Raw genomic sequence first — 18,999 nt, 5'->3', positions numbered from 1 at the left:
GGAGCCCCCCCACTCTGTCCCCCATCACTATACTCAACAGCCCTGTGTCTGCTGTAAAATCCTTCAGGTTTCTGGGTTACACTATATCCCAGGACCTGAAGTGGGAGCCCAGCACTGACACCATTATCAAGAAGGCCCAGCAGAGGATGTACTTCCTGCGTCAGCTCAGGAAGCTCAAGCTGCCTAAGAACCTGCTGATCCAGTTCTACACAGCCATCATCCAGTCTGTTCTCTGCACCTCCATCACTGTCTGGTTTGGATCTGCCACCAAAAAGGACAGGGACAGACTACAACAGACAGTCAGGACTGTAGAAAAGATCATTGATGCCAACCTGTACATGTATGTGTACCTGTATATCATATCCACCTTCAACATGTACATAATGAGAATAATAGTTTACTCTTGCATCCTTTGCACTCTGATCACTGCACTATTTGTGAATATGTATATATTGTTTTGTTCATAGTGTGTGTTAGTGTTGTCTATACTGTAGTTTGTGTCTGATTTTATTTTATTATTATTTTATTATTGGATGAGTAAGCACATCGTGAGCAATGTACAATCCTGAGTCGAATTCCTTGTGTGTGTACACATACCTGGTAATAAAGCGGATTGTGATTGTGATTGTGATATATATATTCCTCATTAGGAGTTTGACTTTATATAATACTCCCAAATTATAGTCCCAGTTCACTGGACCAATAACTATATTTTTCTCCCACTAGTGCTGCGAGCTTGGGAGAGAAAACAATGATTAATACTTTGTGTTACAGTCTTGCTTACAGTGTGCATTGCAATGATCACGTCTCTTTCTAGTTGCTGGATTTCCAATTTCCTCAGTACCTCTTTTTATCTCCATATCTAGGTCCAGGTCAAATCTGGGTTTTTGGTGATGTTTTTATTTTGTTAATTTTTTAAAGTGTGTGCAGTTCAGACATCTGACAGTTTGTAAAACACATACACTGCTCAAAAAAATAAAGGGAACACTTAAACAACACAATGTAACTCCAAGTCAATCACATTCCTGTGAAATCAAACTGTCCACTTAGGAAGCAACACTGATTGACAATCAATTTCACATGCTGTTGTGCAAATGGAATAGACAACAGGTGGAAATTATAGGCAATTAGCAAGACACCCCCAAAAGGAGTGGTTCTGCAGGTGGTGACCACAGACCACTTCTCAGTTCCTATGCTTCCTGGCTGATGCTTTGGTCACTTTTGAATGCTGGCGGTGCTTTCACTCTAGTGGTAGCATGAGACGGAGTCTACAACCCACACAAGTGGCTCAGGTAGTGCAGCTCATCCAGGATGGCACATCAATGCGAGCTGTGGCAAGAAGGTTTGCTGTGTCTGTCAGCGTAGTGTCCAGAGCATGGAGGAGCTACCAGGAGACAGGCCAGTACATCAGGAGACGCGGAGGAGGCCGAAGGAGGGCAACATCCCAGCAGCAGGACCGCTACCTCCGCCTTTGTGCAAGGAGGAGCAGTAGGAGCACTGCCAGAGCCCTGCAAAATGACCTCCAGCAGGCCACAGATGTGCATGTGTCTGCTCAAACGGTCAGAAACAGACTCCATGAGGGTGTAATGAGGGCCCGATGTCCACAAGTGGGGGATGTTTGGCATTTGCCAGAGAACACCAAGATTGGCAAATTCGCCACTGGTGCCCTGTGCTCTTCACAGATGAAAGCAGGTTCACACTGAGCACATGTGACAGATGTGACAGAGTCTGGAGACGCCGTGGAAAACGTTCTGCTGCCTGCAACATCCTCCAGCATGACCGGTTTGGCAGTGGGTCAGTAATTGTGTGGGGTGGCATTTCTTTGGGGGGCTGCACAGCCCTCCATGTGCTCGCCAGAGGTAGCCTGACTGCCATTAGGTACCGAGATGAGATCCTCAGACCCCTTATGATACCATATGCTGGTGCGGTTGGCCCTGGGTTCCTCCTAATGCAAGACAATGCTAGACCGCATGTGGCTGGAGTGTGTCAGCAGTTCCTGCAAGAGGAAGGCATTGATACTATGGACTGGCCCACCCATTCCCCAGACCTGAATCCAACTGAGCACATCTGGGACATCATGTCTCGCTCCATCCACCAACGCCACGTTGCACCACAGACTGTCCAGGAGTTAGTGGATGCTTTAGTCCAGGTCTGGGAGGAGATCCCTCAGGAGACCATCCGCCACCTCATCAGGAGCATGCCCAGGCGTTGTAGGGAGTTCATACAGGCACGTGGAGGCCACACACACTACTGAGCCTCATTTTGACTTGTTTTAAGGACATTACATCAAAGTTGGATCGGCCTGTAGTGTGGTTTTCCACTTCATTTTGAGTGTGACTCCAAATCCAGACCTCCATGAGTTGATAAATTTGATTTCCATTGATAATTTTTGTGTGATTTTGTTGTCAGCACATTCAACTATGTAAAGAAAGGAGTATTTAATGAGATTATTTCATTCATTCAGATCTAGCATGTGTTATTTTAGTGTTCCCTTTATTTTTTTGAGCAGTGTATCAATTAACACAGCATGAACTGTTCACCTGTAGATGTACTTCAGGTAATACTTACTACATTGCCAGACTGGCTGTCAGACAGCCTCAGGGTCAAGGCACAAATATGACCATATCACTGACTTCTTATCTATAATACATATTGTCTAAACAAGTACACTATTACACTACACTATTTTCACACAGAATTGCCATACATTTATACACATTGGTAGATGTGCTGCAGTGGGGAATTGAACCTGGGTGCAGAGCAGAATGGGCTTTCCACAAATAACACCTTCGCTGTAGTAACGTTATAACTAAATTTCCACAGAAAGCAACATGAAAAACAGACATGCGACACACTACGCTCGTTAGTTAGTGAGCTTCAAATGAGGCTTACCGTTCACTGTTTCTCTCGACTGTCCTCAGTATTACAACGTTAATCCAACATCGCCAAGCCTGCTAGCCACAATAGCCGCCTCAATATGCTAACGCCAATTTAGCTAACCTTTAAAGGGGCTATATGTAGTTTTTTCTACTAAAATGAATCCTTTTTTTGTTGCCTGTGTGTGAAGGGGTTGTAATCTGACATTAAAATGATCCACTTGCCGGGTTTGGCTATTAACTCTGAAGGCAAGTATTCTTATTCCTATTTGAAGGCTCCGGGTCGGATTTTCCGCGAAATCCAGTGACTAACACCTGCCTGCGCGCTCCCAAGGCTCTCGCTTTGTCTACTGACTTTGCACTCAGCAGCGACGACACTGCAACTTACGACACGGAGTCTGCTAACACTAAGAAACGACCTGCTCCCAGCACAACACAGACTCCAACACAAACTCTACATAAGGATAAAACCAACAAAACGTTTTATCTGAAGCTCGTCAGGCCAAATCTGAATCAGATCGACTTTGGACGAAAACACGGCTCAACATCGGCAGGGCTTTTGAATCAGGGAGTACTGTGCCGATATATATATATATATATATATATATATATATATATATATATATATATAAAACAGAAACAATGTGTGTGTGTGTGTGTCTGTATCTCTATATCCGTATGGACATGTCCATTTATAAGTGAGTCTGCACAAGGCATGATCAGTGATCACAGATTTTGTCACCTTTTCATTAAATGTTTTCAGATTGGTTTGTGTTTTTATTTCTGTTGGTAGGTAAATAATTCTAATAATGAAGGATTGTGCAGGGGTAAGTAGCACTAGCAGTGCACTAAATATTTTTTTGGATTTGTGAATGATTATCTGTCAAAATCAGCAGTGGGAGCCTCGTAGAAACAGCTGTTTGTGGCTTGCAGCTCTCTATCTCTGGTTGACTGTCCCTTCACTTCCCTGTCATTTCCTTTCTGTCTGTGGATTGCTAGAGCCCAATCAAAACTGATATCAAGGCAACTGTAACAGGTCATTACCCAATATCTTCTTTTTCCTGAATGTCTTTCAGTACATCACTGTCAAATGCAGTCGGCAGTAGCAATGTGTCTTTTGTAAATGTAACCATCCTGCAGTACAGTTAAATTTTTTATGCATACAAAATGGTGCTGCATGATTCCAAGAGAGATTTTTATTGCTGCTTCGAGTGCAAGAGTACTCATTTGAAAGAGACTTTTGTAAATAGACACTGATCATGCTTTAGGCATTAATAGTATATACAGTGGGTCAGAAGTTTCCCTGAGAATGATGAGGCAGACTTCACTCATTGTCTGTGCCATTAAAGCTGGAAGGAGTTGGATTCAATTGTCCTCTGGACTATACCTCCTGTCTATAATCTGACTTTTAGCTTTGTAATTATTGTTGGTGATTTTAACATCCATGGTGACAAACCCCAGGACAGAGGGCCTAAAGAGCCGTGTTGTGTTCTTGATAATTATGGACTCTCAGCATGTGACAGAGCCAAAACACAATAAGGGGCAAACTCTGAACTTAATCATCTTCGAGGATCTGAACATTACCAAGTTAGTGGTAACTGATATTGTTCTCTCTGATCATTCCTGTGTTTTCTTGTGTGTTTTCACACCAGTGAAATATTTATTCAGGCTTTCTCTTCCACACCAGTCCTTTCATGGGTAAGTAAATGAGCTTTTAGATCATTTTTATTCTAAAATTACAAATGTTATAGTTGCCATTCCACCCACTAAGGTGAAGGCGGTCTCTGTTAAGAAAAGATCTCTATGGAGAAATGCCACTAAGATTAGTAAAAAAAAGAGAGTTTCAAAAAGCTGAACACAGGTGGCAAAAACATATCTCCAGGTTCACTTTGAAAGCCATAAACAGAGACTTTGCATTTATAATTTATAATTGAGAAATAAATGGAAGGTGGTCCTTCTACTGTGATATCATCGCCAAAAACAAAATGCACGTGCCTTGTTTACTACATTCGACAGGCCTCTTTCTTCACTGACAAAATTCAAAAAATTCGACAAGCAATAAGTACTTCCATATCAGGTATATGTGTTGTCCCTGTGTCCACATAAAATCAGTTTTCAAATAGCATGACACAATTTGATCCTATCAACCATCCAAACCTTCAGGACATAATACAATATCTGAAATCCTCAATATCTGAAAAACAGACAGTGGCAGATTTTCAGTCTTAGTATTATTGGATCTTAGTGCTACATTCAAAACGGTCAACCACAACATATTACTAGTCCGACTGGAAAACTGGGTGGGTGACTTTCTGGCACAGTACTAAACTGATTTGAATCCAACTTGAAGGACAGGGACTACTTTGTGTCTATAAGTTATTACACATTTGAGCTGACAAAAATGACTTGTGGAGCTCCCCAATGCTCCATTATGTATAACATCTACATGCTTTCACTCCTCAGGTTATGAAAAACAACAAAATATGTTACCATAATTATACAAACGTCACACAAATCTATAATCATTTCACTTGGGGACTGTAATCCCATACAAATCCTGATTAAGGGCACTGAACATATCAATGCTTGGATGTGCCAGAATCTTCTTCCATTAAACAAAGGTAAAACTGAAGTAATTTTTTTTTGGAGCCAAAAACAAACGTTTAAGAGTCAGTAAACTTCAATCAGCAACGTTAAAACCACAAACCAAGCCAGAAGTCTTGGTGTAGTCATGTACTCAGACCTAAATTGCAGCCACAACAGCCACAATTACAAAGTCAGCCTATATCACCTGAAGAATGTATCAAGGATTAAAGGACTTATGTCTCAAAAGGATTTTGAAAAACATGCATTTAATGGTGTCTTTACAGGTCTCCTTTGAAAATCGATCAGACAGCTGCAGCTTGAGTCCTCACTAAGACCTAAAAAGTGGATCACATCAGTCCAGTTCTGAGGTCTTTACACTGGCTTCTTGTCTATCAAAAAATTGATTTTAAAATACTGCTGTTGCACAGCAAAATTAAAGACGGAGAAGCAGAGTTCAGTTTTTATGGAGCACATCTCTAGAACAAATTCCCAGAAAATTGCAGATGTATTACAACTGTCAGTTAGTTTAAATCAAGGCTGAAGACCTTTCTTCTACAAATAAACTTGTTTTGCCTTGCCTCTTGTTACATGCTATCAATCATAATTAAAGTCAAACTGTCATAATTTGAAGAAAATGTTGCACCAACAGTTCTTCCTGAAGTTGTTGGTCATTGTAACTGTTCAGTTTATTTGCCAAAAGGACCAATCTGCGATAACTATGTATACAGCCCCTCTGGCCCAATACCTTTGAAACCAAGTTAGTATTTTCTTTGCAGGGTTATGAGGTTTCTCATGGTTTATGAGTTCCCTTTTATTCTCTTAGGGAGGACAAAGGGAACAATTTATGCTGGCTCACATGTTGAGAGAGCAGCGGCATCTGTTATTCTTTATTATGAAAACAAGTGCATGCAAGGTGTACTATTTATCTTTAATCATTGCATGCTTTTTTCCTTACACTGAACATTTTAAGAAACAGATCTTTTTGGTGTTTTTTTGCTTGTGACTCTCTGAATGCAACTTCAGCTCAACTTCTTATTAAATTATATCTTATTTTATATTATTATTTCACTTGCTCACAACTACAGTGTCTTATTCCCAAAAAATATTTCAGTTTTGTTATGTCTGTAAACAAACAAAAAGTACTGGAGTTCATAGACCTTTTAACCACCCTGGTGGTGTAGTCAGTATGCTACATCTTATTGGCCTAACACTTGTTCTACCAGGCATTGCTGTAGAAAATGCTTGTGAATCCATCAGACGCACCGCAGTGTATTTCAGAAACGTCCCAGAGGCAGCTCTCTGCTCTGCTCTGCTTAAAATATGTGACTAGTCTATTTTTGACAGAAGCCGTCAAGCTGCGCAGAGCAGATTGAGCTGGACAGGAAATCAGACATAGGAACAGTACAGAGCAGCATCCGGTCAATTTTCCATCCATCCATTAGCAATACACGCTTATCCTTTGAAGGGTCGAGGTCAGCTGGAGCCAATCCCAGCTGACACTGGGCGAGAGACAATGTATACCCGGGACAGTCAGCATAAAGCCATGCTCCACTGATGATCAAATGTAACATTTTGTACATACACCTATATTCAGCTTTGTCCAGACTGCACATATCCAGTGCCTGTATAATATCCATCCACCCCTATCCCTAATCCTCCTAATTGTTCTTTCATATTCTCATCTTTCAGTGGACTTGCAATTCCCTCTAGAGTCACTGGGGGCATTGGGTACATCATCCTCCCTGCACTTGAGCTTCCAGGATATTTGAATTTGTGTATTGGTTGGCATTCAGCTCAGCCAGAGACATCCAGTTTCCTGTTGCCTTGAGCAGGAAGTCAGATCTTGGAGAGGTGTAAGAGTCTATCTCTGATGCAGCTATATATACTGACAGAACTAGCCATATCTGATTCCCTAACTAAAATGTAACATTTATTTCATTATTGTACCTGAGCTCACACATACTTCATTTACTGGCCTCGTAAAAATTTTGTCCTGATGTTCACAGCTTATTTTCTATTTTATTCATAAAATGGCTGCATGCAGCATACTTTTCCAGGCATTCGTGGCAGCCATGAAATTGGCTTCTCTTACATCGATCACACGTTTGGTGCAATCTCACGGCTTTCTTTATCTGTTTGTGCCCACAGGCATCTCTCCCACTGTTCATGAAATACATAAACTAGGCTTTCAGTTGCTGTGTAGGCTTTATGTGTTACGACCTCTTGCTGCTTTTTAACAGTTTTACCCCTGCTGTCCTTGCTACATCATCTTTGTCAGTTGTGACTCCAACTGTATCCTCTTAGGACAAAGCTCCCAACAAGATTTTATATATCATATCAACCATTTGGTTGTTTTGAGTGTTTTGGAAACTCAGATAGGCTGGGCACCATGTGGTGCAGGACAGTCTACTAGATTTTCAGCCCATTATGGTCTGTAGATGGATGGATAAGCTTAATCATTTTTCTCTATGAAACTGGGATGCTACTGTGTGTTGATATTTTACGTATTGTATTGATACTTACATTTTGTACTGTAAATCATTAAACATGTGGTTTTATGATGGCAATAAAAATCAAATATAAAAATTGTTTTCTGGTGGTGCATGCTGATTATGCACTTATTACTGGTGCTTCTGGGGGGGTCTATTGTAAATTCTCAAGGGGCTCCACTCCAGAATTCTAAGCACAGCCTGAGCACTTTCTGTTCACCTTACTGCTTAATCAATTAACACTTTTGTCCCTTGAGTAGTCCATGTTCAAACTATCAATTTTGAATGTGTGCTCTCCCATCAGCAACCTTGATTATCAAAGCGATCATGAAACCAAAAAGAACATTCTCTGATTAATAATGAATGCCGAGAGACAGAGAGGGAGAGAGAGGAAGATCTTGCTAACTGTGACAGGCACTGCAGATATTACTTAACTTCTCAACTGAATGTCGAAACAGGTGTTTAAGAGGAGCATTTAAACATGTATAATCTGTTGCGATATGTAAGCCCATTATTTTCTTTTGCATTATTACCATCACTTCTGTGTTGGATGTTTTCACCCAGCTCGTCTCTCTCCTTTCAATTAAGGAGTTCTTTCTGAATAATCAGCCACAGCATGCATCACATTGCTTTTTCAAAGGGATTGTGGTTGACCGTAAAGAAGTCTGCTCAAGGGCACCTCAGTAGTCGTGGTAGTAATCCCAAAGCCTGGTTTAATTGAAGTTATGTTTTAAATCTGTTTTCCTTCCTAGTCATTATGCCACAGTTATATAGTCACATGGAAAAGGGTTGTAGCCAGACACAGAATTTAATGCGTGCACTCGTTGGTGCAGGGGGTGACGGGTTTAAGGGGAGAAAAGAGGCTGCTGCAGTGCGTGAAGAGAACATGGATTACATGTGTACTCCCTTTGAAGAAGGTATGAGTAATATGAAATGAAAAATATGAGAGGGTAGGTCATTTTTGTAGTCAGTGACAGTATCTATTACAATTTCTCAAAAAAATCCTATAAACACATACAAACAATCGCTGCTGCTTTGATGGCTACAGTATGCTTTGGCCTACAGCAGAATGGTTTACTATAATTTTCTCTGTAGTGATTAATCTTAAAAGTTTGGTAAAAAATTTTTTTACCATAATATTTCCAAATCTTGACATCCTTTTCATATTTTGCATGGAGACATTGCTTCTGTACGCACTCATGTGTCACTGTCACAATCCATTCGGATGTTCTGACATTGACAGCACATCTAGTCTCCCCTGCTGACTTGAGTGCTTTATTGAGCTATGCTCAGTATGGGCTTTGGATCTAAAATGTGAAGCAAGTGTGCACAGTAAGCCAACCATGAGTGGCGTAAGCTGTCTTCCTCCAAGATCTCTGTCTCCCTTTACTCTCTCTCTCCCCCTCTCTCCCTCTCTCTCTCTCTCTCTCATTCTCTGTTGTTGTGATGAACCACTGCAGTGGGAAAAGGACTTTGATCCACTGGCTTGACAGCAGCCTGCCAAATTCCCTCTCCCCACGCAAAAATGCACAGATCCTGCCTTCTAGCAGTAAGGCCCACTTATTTGTAATCTCATAGATTACAGTCCCCAGGCTTAAGTGTAATGAGCCACAAACATACGAGAAAAACATGTTCTTTTTCACTCTAACTTGAAGGTTTAACTTTAGTCTCACAATAACATATACAGTAGTTCTAACTTTATTTTACAGCACACTTTAGAATACAGACCGACTCACAGCAGGCGAGAATTAATCAGTGTGTCGAAATAAGGCCTGTTCTTTTCTCCACAATTCGTTTTTTTATTCTTTTCTTCTTCTCTTTTAATATATATATATATATATATATTAAATAAGCTGGTCCATTTCCTTTTGAAGACCTTGAATTATACAGGCCACTACTATATAATCAAAATGCCTCTCGTAGATGGAGTTGCTGTACATTTAATTAGAAAGTGCTTTAATCAAATCAATTAAGCACAAAGACAGGACAACAAAGGACTCGCGAAGATGGAGTCAAGAGTGGACAAATACTTGCCAGAGACTGCTGGACTTGGATATGAAAATCACAGTAAGGCACATAGTCTGCAGGAACACAAGTAAAATAAAAACTAGCATAAAGAGCTTGAGGTCCATAATGCAGAGAAGAGAAAAAAGGGAAAGGGAGGAGTGGTATGCAGAGGAGAATGAGCCACAGTGAATACATTTAAGTCATCATAAGTCTCGAATTAAACACGGTGACAGCAGTCTAAACAGGAGAACCACAACCATTGGTGCTTTAAATATAATATGATTCATGTGTTATGTTTGCATTGCAAGACATAGTAATAACACAGTTAAGTTTTCTGGTGATAACTTTCAAACAGGCAGTGGCAGAAGCAGTATGGCCCTGACCTCCTAGGCATTCTTTTTCCCAACCCTTATCTCATGAGGACAGTGTTTCCTTTAATTATTTATTTCACTTGAATGAAAAAATCTCATAAACTAGAAGTTAGCATTTTTCATTTTTCTTCAGTCCTCCCAACTGTCTTCAGTATGTCCCTTGGGAAAAATGTCTCAATAATAAAAAATAAAATAAAACCCACAGTACTTTTCCTGTGCATGCCTGGGTTTGTAAAGCAGGATGGTTTAGGAAAATGAAGAAAAAATGTCATTCAGGAAACAATGTCTAATATTTTTCTACAGCATCTGCTTTTTTTCCACCAGCAGTTTCCCTGTAAGCAATACAAATGCTGACTGTTCACTAGTTCAGCCCTGGTCTGATTTCTGTGAACATTTCAACACCAACACGTAAATAACAGTTGCTTAGGCATCTCTCGCATTGCATGCATTTTCTTTGACAAACTGTAATTTAGATCTACGTGCAGTGCTGGTACTGAAAGCAGCTTTTCTTCTTTTTTCATTGCTTGAACATTAACCAGGAGTCAGCATGACTTACTGTGATTGTGTGGTTTGAGAGATTATGCTAGACCTGTAGATGCATGGTATAGGAAGACATACTATAGGGGGAGTTTTGTTTCTTTTTAAACAGTTTGCTTTTGCTTTTATGAGACACTGTTAGCAGGAGTAAAGAGACAATTTCTATGAAAGACTCCATGAGTAATAATTCATACCTGGTCTCACACACAACTCTTGCACACACACTAGTAGTATACCATTTCACACTAATACTTTCAGATTGCTATTCCCCATAACACACACCACAATACCCTCTTACATGTACCATAATGCTCCCCTACTCACAGGACTTGTCTCTTACACCGAGAACTATATTCTTATACACACATTATACTCTCACAATAGTTTATATAAGAGAGGTCAATAGTATATGTGAAAATATATGGCATTATATGTAATTGACCCTTCGCTAAGCCCCGCCCCCCTTAGTTACTGTTGCTAAGTCCGACAAACTGTCGGCCTGCCACTGTCTATTACTAGACTACCCGGAGAAATATTGTCAAATTTGTTGGAAAAAGTGATCTCAGAAAGAAGCAGACAGTTTTGCCGTTGCATTATACATTTGAAGGTTGTATTCAGGCTGTCAAACTGACTCAAACTGACTCAAACGGACATGAAAAAAAATGAAAAATAGAAGCTAAAGCTTACCGATCACACAGTACAAGTGAACCACTGCATCCCCAGATTGAGACAACGATATTAAGGGTCAACACTGTTCCTGTAAAGCTGGGTAGGCCCCTATTCATTATTACAATCATCAAAAAGCAGAACTGTAGGGCTTTATTACATTACATACAGTAGGAAGTTAGCCAGCGTTAGCTAACTTACATTACATTAGGAACAATCCACAGCCGATATTTTTCTGGATTTGTTTTAGGTTTTGGAACGAGAATAAATCATACTTTTCCTATCAACCTCTCGCAACCTCTCGCGACTAACTATTACAAGTGCCCCAGGAACAGCTAGAAAACGACTCTTTTTGCATTAGAGTCAATGGAGTGCATCCATGAAAGTGTTGGACCACAGTTAGAGCGAGTCCTATACTGCGCTGTGATTGGCCAGTTGTGTATTCGGGGCATGGCTTAGCGAAGGGTCAATTGAGGGTAACAGTGTATGTGAAACAAAATATGGTGTATGTCAGAGGCATACTATCGTATTTGAAACAGGGTTATAGCACATGTAAAAGAGATGAATAGTATATGTGATTGAGAATAGTGATGTGGAAGGAACAGAATGACAGTAAATGTAAGAGACAAAAAACATGACTGAGGATAGCTGTTTATGTGAGAGAGAAACAGAAGAGAGTTTGACTGAAAAGGAAATAGTACTAAATCATCAGTTTCTTGATTGGCTTATCTTATATATTATGGACACGGCCCACTTTTCCAATCATGAACCACTAATGCTGTTGGCAAAGAAATGCAGTGGATCATCAGTTTTACCTGTTAAATTAAAACGGTACAGGTAACAGATGAAAAATGACAGATGTTGTCATATCTACCATGTATCAAGGTGGAGTCCTTAACATAGTGTCATGGGTTCAAATCCCAGGCCCTTTGCTGCATGCCATTCCCTCTCCCTCTCCCCTGCCATTTCTGTGTCTCTCTGCTATCACTATCAAATAAAGCCAAAAAACATAAAAGACATACAACTTTATCATAGCAATGGGCTTAATCTTATTAACATTAGCATTGATGAATAACAGCATGCCCTCGTGGTTGACTGGTAACTTAATTAAAGTAACAGCTAGCTAGTGTACGATAAGCCTGTTAAAGAGCTTTCATTATTATTTTAGTTAACATTAATTATCGCGTCTGGTGACATTAATCTCACAATCATTGGATTTTTTGGACTTATATGTTTAAAGCTATCACAGGTGAAATAAATAAAAGAAATCTATTATAATATGCTATGCTCTTCATACTTCAGCTTGTAATCAAACATGTACAGTATGTGGTAAAATTACATAATAGTAGCCCAATAGTTATTAAATGATTTTTAATGAGAACAGGGATTTTATCTCCTGATGTGTAGCGTTGAGCTAATTGCATGCTATGTTAAGGGCCATCTGGTTTCCTCTGCTCACTGGAGCTGGGCTGGATGTCGCGCAAAAGTCCACAGGGTATATTGCAGTTTCCGGGGAGAGCACAGGAAAAGACCCTCACATTGACAGCCACACTTTTGGGATTCAATGAGACTAACTTAGAGTTATCCTTTGGAAGTTCTGTATGTATGTCCTCTTTGGCACTCACTTGTATAGTTGTCTGACTTCAGAGTTTGTCAGATAAATTATCATACACTGCAGCAGTGTATTGTGTTTCAGACCGTCCAGCTGGTTATGCTTGCAATTATTTTTAATGCCATTATCTTGAGATCATGAGTTAATTAATTCATTATCTCAAGAAAATGAGCTTTGTTATCTCAAGGTAGAGATCTTGTGCGTAGAAACAGCTGTTTACGGTTTGCAGCTTTCTCTCTGTCTCCCTTCACTTCCCTCTCGTTTCCCTTCTGTGTGTGGATTGCTACAATGGGGGGAAAGTGGAATTAGGACCTTAAGTTCTATTTATAACTACAAAAAGCAAGCAGGCTAAAAAAGCAGACTAAGTGATGTGTTCTATTTTTTTTGCTTGTCTGTCTGTCCATCGATCTCCTCTACTCCTTACAGCACAAACGTTCACTTGCTTAGCTGTGGGGCTTACAGAAATCTTATATTTAGCATATCATCATCAATCATATATTTTTGATAGTGAAAAAGTAGGAGCCGGATTCAATCAAATAGGTGCCAGTCCCAATCCGGATCTGGCACAAATCCACTTCTCGTTTCTTATTGTTACTTACAATGTTAATCAGAGATCAGGAGTGCCATGCCAACATGCATAGATGATGTATTTACAACTGTAACAACTTATTCAAAGCTGAAAATGTTAGATCACATCAGTCACTGTACTTTAATCAAGTTCTAACACAGTGTGTTCCTGTTCTGAGATATTCCTCATCAGTCCTCATCATTTAAGGAGAAGACTAGCCTGGCTGCAAATTCACAGGCATGTGGTTCCTGCTGAGATTGTAAACTTCATTAGTAGGCTATAATTATCTCGTTATCTCGAGAAATCTTCCTTTTGTTTTCCAGAGATAAAGAGATAAACTTACCAACTATCACAAGAAAACAAGCTTTTTTAACTCGAGATAACAAAATAATTAACTCATGATCCTGAGATAACGGTATTAAAAAAATAATTGCAAGCATAGCTGTTCTCGGCTTCCAAAGATTTTCACTTTATTATCATTATATTTTTCCGAAATCTTTCTAGCATCTCAAGGCATACATTGTTTCACATACATAACTCAACACAACAGTGTTTCCTGCTTATAGTGACTGGAACACCAAGGTCAACTGAGAACCCAAGCTTTGATTTAACAGTTTTACACGCTTAGGAACAAAATAGTTTTTTAATCAGTTCAGTTGAGATTCTTCTGTTTTATGACAAAAACTAATATTCTTCAAATAAAATATGAGGTAGGTCCGTAACCAGTCAGAGACAACATCCTTAGTTTACGAAGTTTGAAAACTTGACTCATGTATTTGTTGCCCTCCTCCCAGCGTTTGTACTTGAGTCAGACACTGTCTCGCTTGAGTGACCAGGCATTTCTATTATGAAATTTTATGTTTTAAGTTCCCTTGGTAGATTTCAATTTTATTTTCTTTCCTGACCTGTCAATTTAAAAAATAAAGGTCTGGTGTGATGTTACTTGCAGGACTACTACTACTACAAATACAGTACTAGTACTACTACTACTATTACTACTACTACTACTAATAATAATAATAATATTTTCCAATATTATCCAAAATCACTAAATATCTGAAGTTGTTAAGACCCTTCTAAAAAAAGATAACCAGGATCCTTCAGTATTAAATAATTACAGATCTCTAATCTTTCCTCTTTGGGGCATAGCTGAATCTGGCTTCAGACCACATCACAGTCCTGAGACTGTAGTGGTAGAGATGTTAATTGACATTCATCTGAACACTGGAAAAGTGGGTGCGATTGTCTGGCAATTTTCAATTGGTTCAGATCACATCTCGGGGACAGAAGCTATGTTACCATTGGTTATCATAAATCTGAGCAAGTCACCATGACACGTGAAGTCCCCCAGGGGTCAGTTCTTGGGTTGCTGTTATTTCACCTCTACATGCTCCCTCTAGATCAAATCATATATAACAATAACGTTGCTTATCTCAGTTATGCAGATGACACTTTACTACATCCTTTAGATTCACTATCAATGCTTAGAGCAAGTTAATAGCTAAATTCTATAAAATTCAGTTCAATTAAATAAAGATAAGTTGAAAAGCATTGTATTCAATCATTCAATCATTGAAAAGAAGACAGAAGAAGAAACAAACCAAAGTTAGAAATCTTAGTGTTTTAATAGACTCAGATCTGAGCTTCAGCAGCTATATCAAAATAATAACTAAATCCGCATTTTATCATCTCAAATAAATAGCAAGATTTAGAGGTATTATGTCCAGACTTAGAGAAAGAAAGATTTAGAGAAACTTCATTTCTAGCAGGATGGACTTGTAATCGTATTGTGCTGGTCCTACCAAATAGAATGCTGAGAATGAGAACCACGAAAACAGCACATTACTCCTGTTCTTAAATCTTTACACTGGTTTCCAGTAACTTATAGAATATATTTTAATGTGCTGCTGCTAGTTTATATACCCCTCTATAATATTGGGCCAAATTAAATTTCTGATGTCCTTGAAGAATATAAACCCAGTAGGGCAGATCTTCAGGAAGAAGTCAGCTGGTAGAACCTTAAGTCAGAACCAAACAGGGTGAAGCTGCTTTTAGCTACTGTTCATCATGCAGGTGGAACCAACTTCCTGACCCCAACCCTAGCCACTCTGCTATTCTCCTGTGCCTTTGACTGATTGATTTCTGCAATTGTATTTTCTTGGGACAACGTACAACTTATTTCTACATTTAACTGCACTCTAACTATATTTTGGTCAATGTTATTTTTATTTAATCTATATATTTTATTTATTTTAATGTATTTTATTACTTTTTTAAAATCTAATTTTATCCTGTGTTTATTGATTTTAGTCTGTTTTTATTGCCTAATGTTTCGAATGTGATTCTAATGCTTTTCTTTGCCTATGTAATGTATTTAGAATTGACTCTGTGTTTGAAATTGAATTGGCAATATAAATAAAGCTGGCTTATAATAATAATGATGACATTTATATGATATATACTACCCAAAATCACACTACCTTCAACAAGGATGCCATACTGCTCCCTCATCCAGCATGGGGTGAGGTTTGGATATTGGCTATATTTTAAGTGCTTGGGAAACGAGGAAAATGTGGCACTGCAGAATGGTCATTTTGGAGATAAGAGAAGCTTTAAAGGACAGACTTCCTGAGGATGTCAGGTATTATATAGTCAGAATATGCTATGCATGCTATAGTTCATGGGTTGACTCCTACAGAGTTATTTTGAAAATGTAATACTATTTTTTCTTGTTTTCTTTAATTGAAAGTATGATGCCATGTGGAAACAAATTAGTTTTGTGCTAAAGGTTTTGCCTACTGATAGTAACACTAGCCATGAGAGGTTCCCACCATGTTTACGTAGAGGCTCTAAAAGAAGTTGTGTTCAATGAATAAGAGATGCAGTACCACTTATATGCTGTGTCTTTGAATTAATACAGCCAGCTGTTGTTTCTAGGCTTGCAACTTCCATTGTTGCGTCATCTTTGCTTCTGCCACTTTTAACTTGCTACTAAGATTAAAAAAAATGTCTTTGTTGTTTGCTTGCTTGGTACAAGTGTCATCCCACTGGTTAGCATCTCCCCTCTGCCATTAACTGATGTTTGCATGGTCATTCCTTTAGCTCCAAACACTGTTTGCCTATGGCGAACACCTGCATCAACTACGTTAAGTAGCTTGACACATCTGATGAAACACAGGGTTTTTGGTGGAGAATAACCGTGTTTAGTCTGATTTTTTTTTTGCTTAAATTTAATGATTGTTCCAGGTACCCTGTTGAGGATGTTTCAGTACAGGTTTAGGATGCACTGTGAATATACAAGCTACTTTTTTTTTTCTCCTTTGAAATAAGGTGAATAAAAAATAGTTTTTACCTTGGAATGAGTTTGCAAAAAATAGCTGTATGCTTTGGAATCGCGAGAGACTGTCTGCAACAGCTTGACCCGTCCAACTGGGTCAAGCTGTTGCAGACAGTCTCTCGCCTGCCACTGTTGTATTCGGATGTTGTGTGATTGAAGGCCTGCCAACACATACCTTTTTCTTGCATTTGGGGTGGTAACAATGTCAGTGAAAATCTAATCAGACATTCCTGTATAAGTCATTGGTCCAATTTGAAGTTGCTGTCTTTGCCTGTGCAATGTCCTGCTGAATCCAAAGTAGCTTTTTTGCTAACTCATTCCAAGGTAAACAAACCCAAGACAAACATTGGGTAATTTGCTTATGTAGTATGTTGTACTGAGCGCGTCTAGGAGGACCAGTTCTGATGTTGGATGAACTCTTGAATTAAACAGTGTCTCACTTCCACTGATCTTGAGTTTTTCATCATTTTAGCTCCAATTTAGCTAGCAATGCTCTGAGCAGGTACAGGCTTTGTTGCCAAGGCTGTAAGCCAATCAGGGAATGGGGATTTGTCTTACTGTTCCTTTTTAATTATACTCTCTCACACACAATTACAATTCTTGCTCACATAAACCATCATGATTTCTCAAACACAAAACCATTGTCCCTCACTTAAATTATCTTACTCTCTAAATCACACGACTATTTTGTTTTCACATTCATTGTCATTCTTTCTCAGACACAGTAATTTTGTCATACATCATCGTACTGTCTTCCGCACATCAGTATACTAATTAAAACGCCCAACAATTGTCTATGACTTAGACTATCATTCTTTCTCACACACACTACTGCCCTCTCTCACATTCAGTATTGCTCTCATGTAAGTGGTGGAAATGGTGGGAACGCAATTCTGGGAGTAATAGTCGTGAGGAAACGGTGTTCCTGCTCAGATTTCGAAACTCTTCAGTGTTTTTTATAGGGGAAAATCCCTTATAGCTGTTTTAAACTGTTTCTAAAGCGTGTTCATGAAACAAATATCATTTGTTGTGCTTGGACGCACCACATTTACATTTGCATTAACTCATTTGGCAGACGCTTTTATCCAAAGCGACTTACATTTGACGAACAACAAGCATTAATACAGCAGGAGATCTGCAAGTGACAATGCATACTAGTATGAGCAGCAAATCCAACAAACAACAAAGCCAGCAAATCCAGCTACTGTCCATGCAGCCAATGAGAAGGCGTTACATTGCAGGGTCCCTGGAACCAATCCCCAAAGTAGCATTTCTGTGTCAGTGTTGTCATCACTGCCTGCTACAGGTATTCAATGAGTTGCAGTGATGTTCTTACCATAACTGTGTGCTCCAGATCTCATCTTTCCAGAACCTGCCTCAGTTGTGTTTGTTGGGGCATCAGTTTGAGCTTTCAATTGACTCCTTCACCTGAAATAGAGTGACATTTGCAGAGTTATGTTTGATGTTTAAAAAGGTGCTGCAATAAATCTGTTATTATATCTAAGTTCTGATGTATTTTCCAAATTATATTTAGTATACTGTATGCCTCCACCTCATATAGAAGGAAGTATATGTTTCTGTGATATATGTGGAAGAAACTAAAAGCATGAAAAGAACAACAATCTATTGAGTAAAGCCTGTTGTAACTTCAGATTCACTTTTCAGTACATGCTGTCATCACACATAATTAATCCCGTGTAGAAAATCACTTCAACTCGTTCTAGCACAAAACCGGACAGACTGAGTTATTGACGTAAAATTGCTGAGATCAGTACTACTTTTGGGTCTAGCAAGAAAGTTCTGCCTCTCTAGCAATCTCATTTTCATGCCATAATTACAATATGCTTGCTGTAATTAATTTTGTGCACTTTTAAATTGCAAATCTAAGAGGAGCTGCTGTATAGTTTATTTTGTGGGTCCAACCATTAAATGTGCTGTGAAATCAAACGC

This window comes from Micropterus salmoides, unplaced genomic scaffold (genome assembly GCF_014851395.1).
Source record: "Micropterus salmoides isolate LMB-PRFRI ecotype aquatic unplaced genomic scaffold, ASM1485139v1 Ms_hic_scaffold_4, whole genome shotgun sequence".
Taxonomy (NCBI): domain Eukaryota; kingdom Metazoa; phylum Chordata; class Actinopteri; order Centrarchiformes; family Centrarchidae; genus Micropterus; species Micropterus salmoides.
This window is presented reverse-complemented; position numbering follows the sequence as displayed.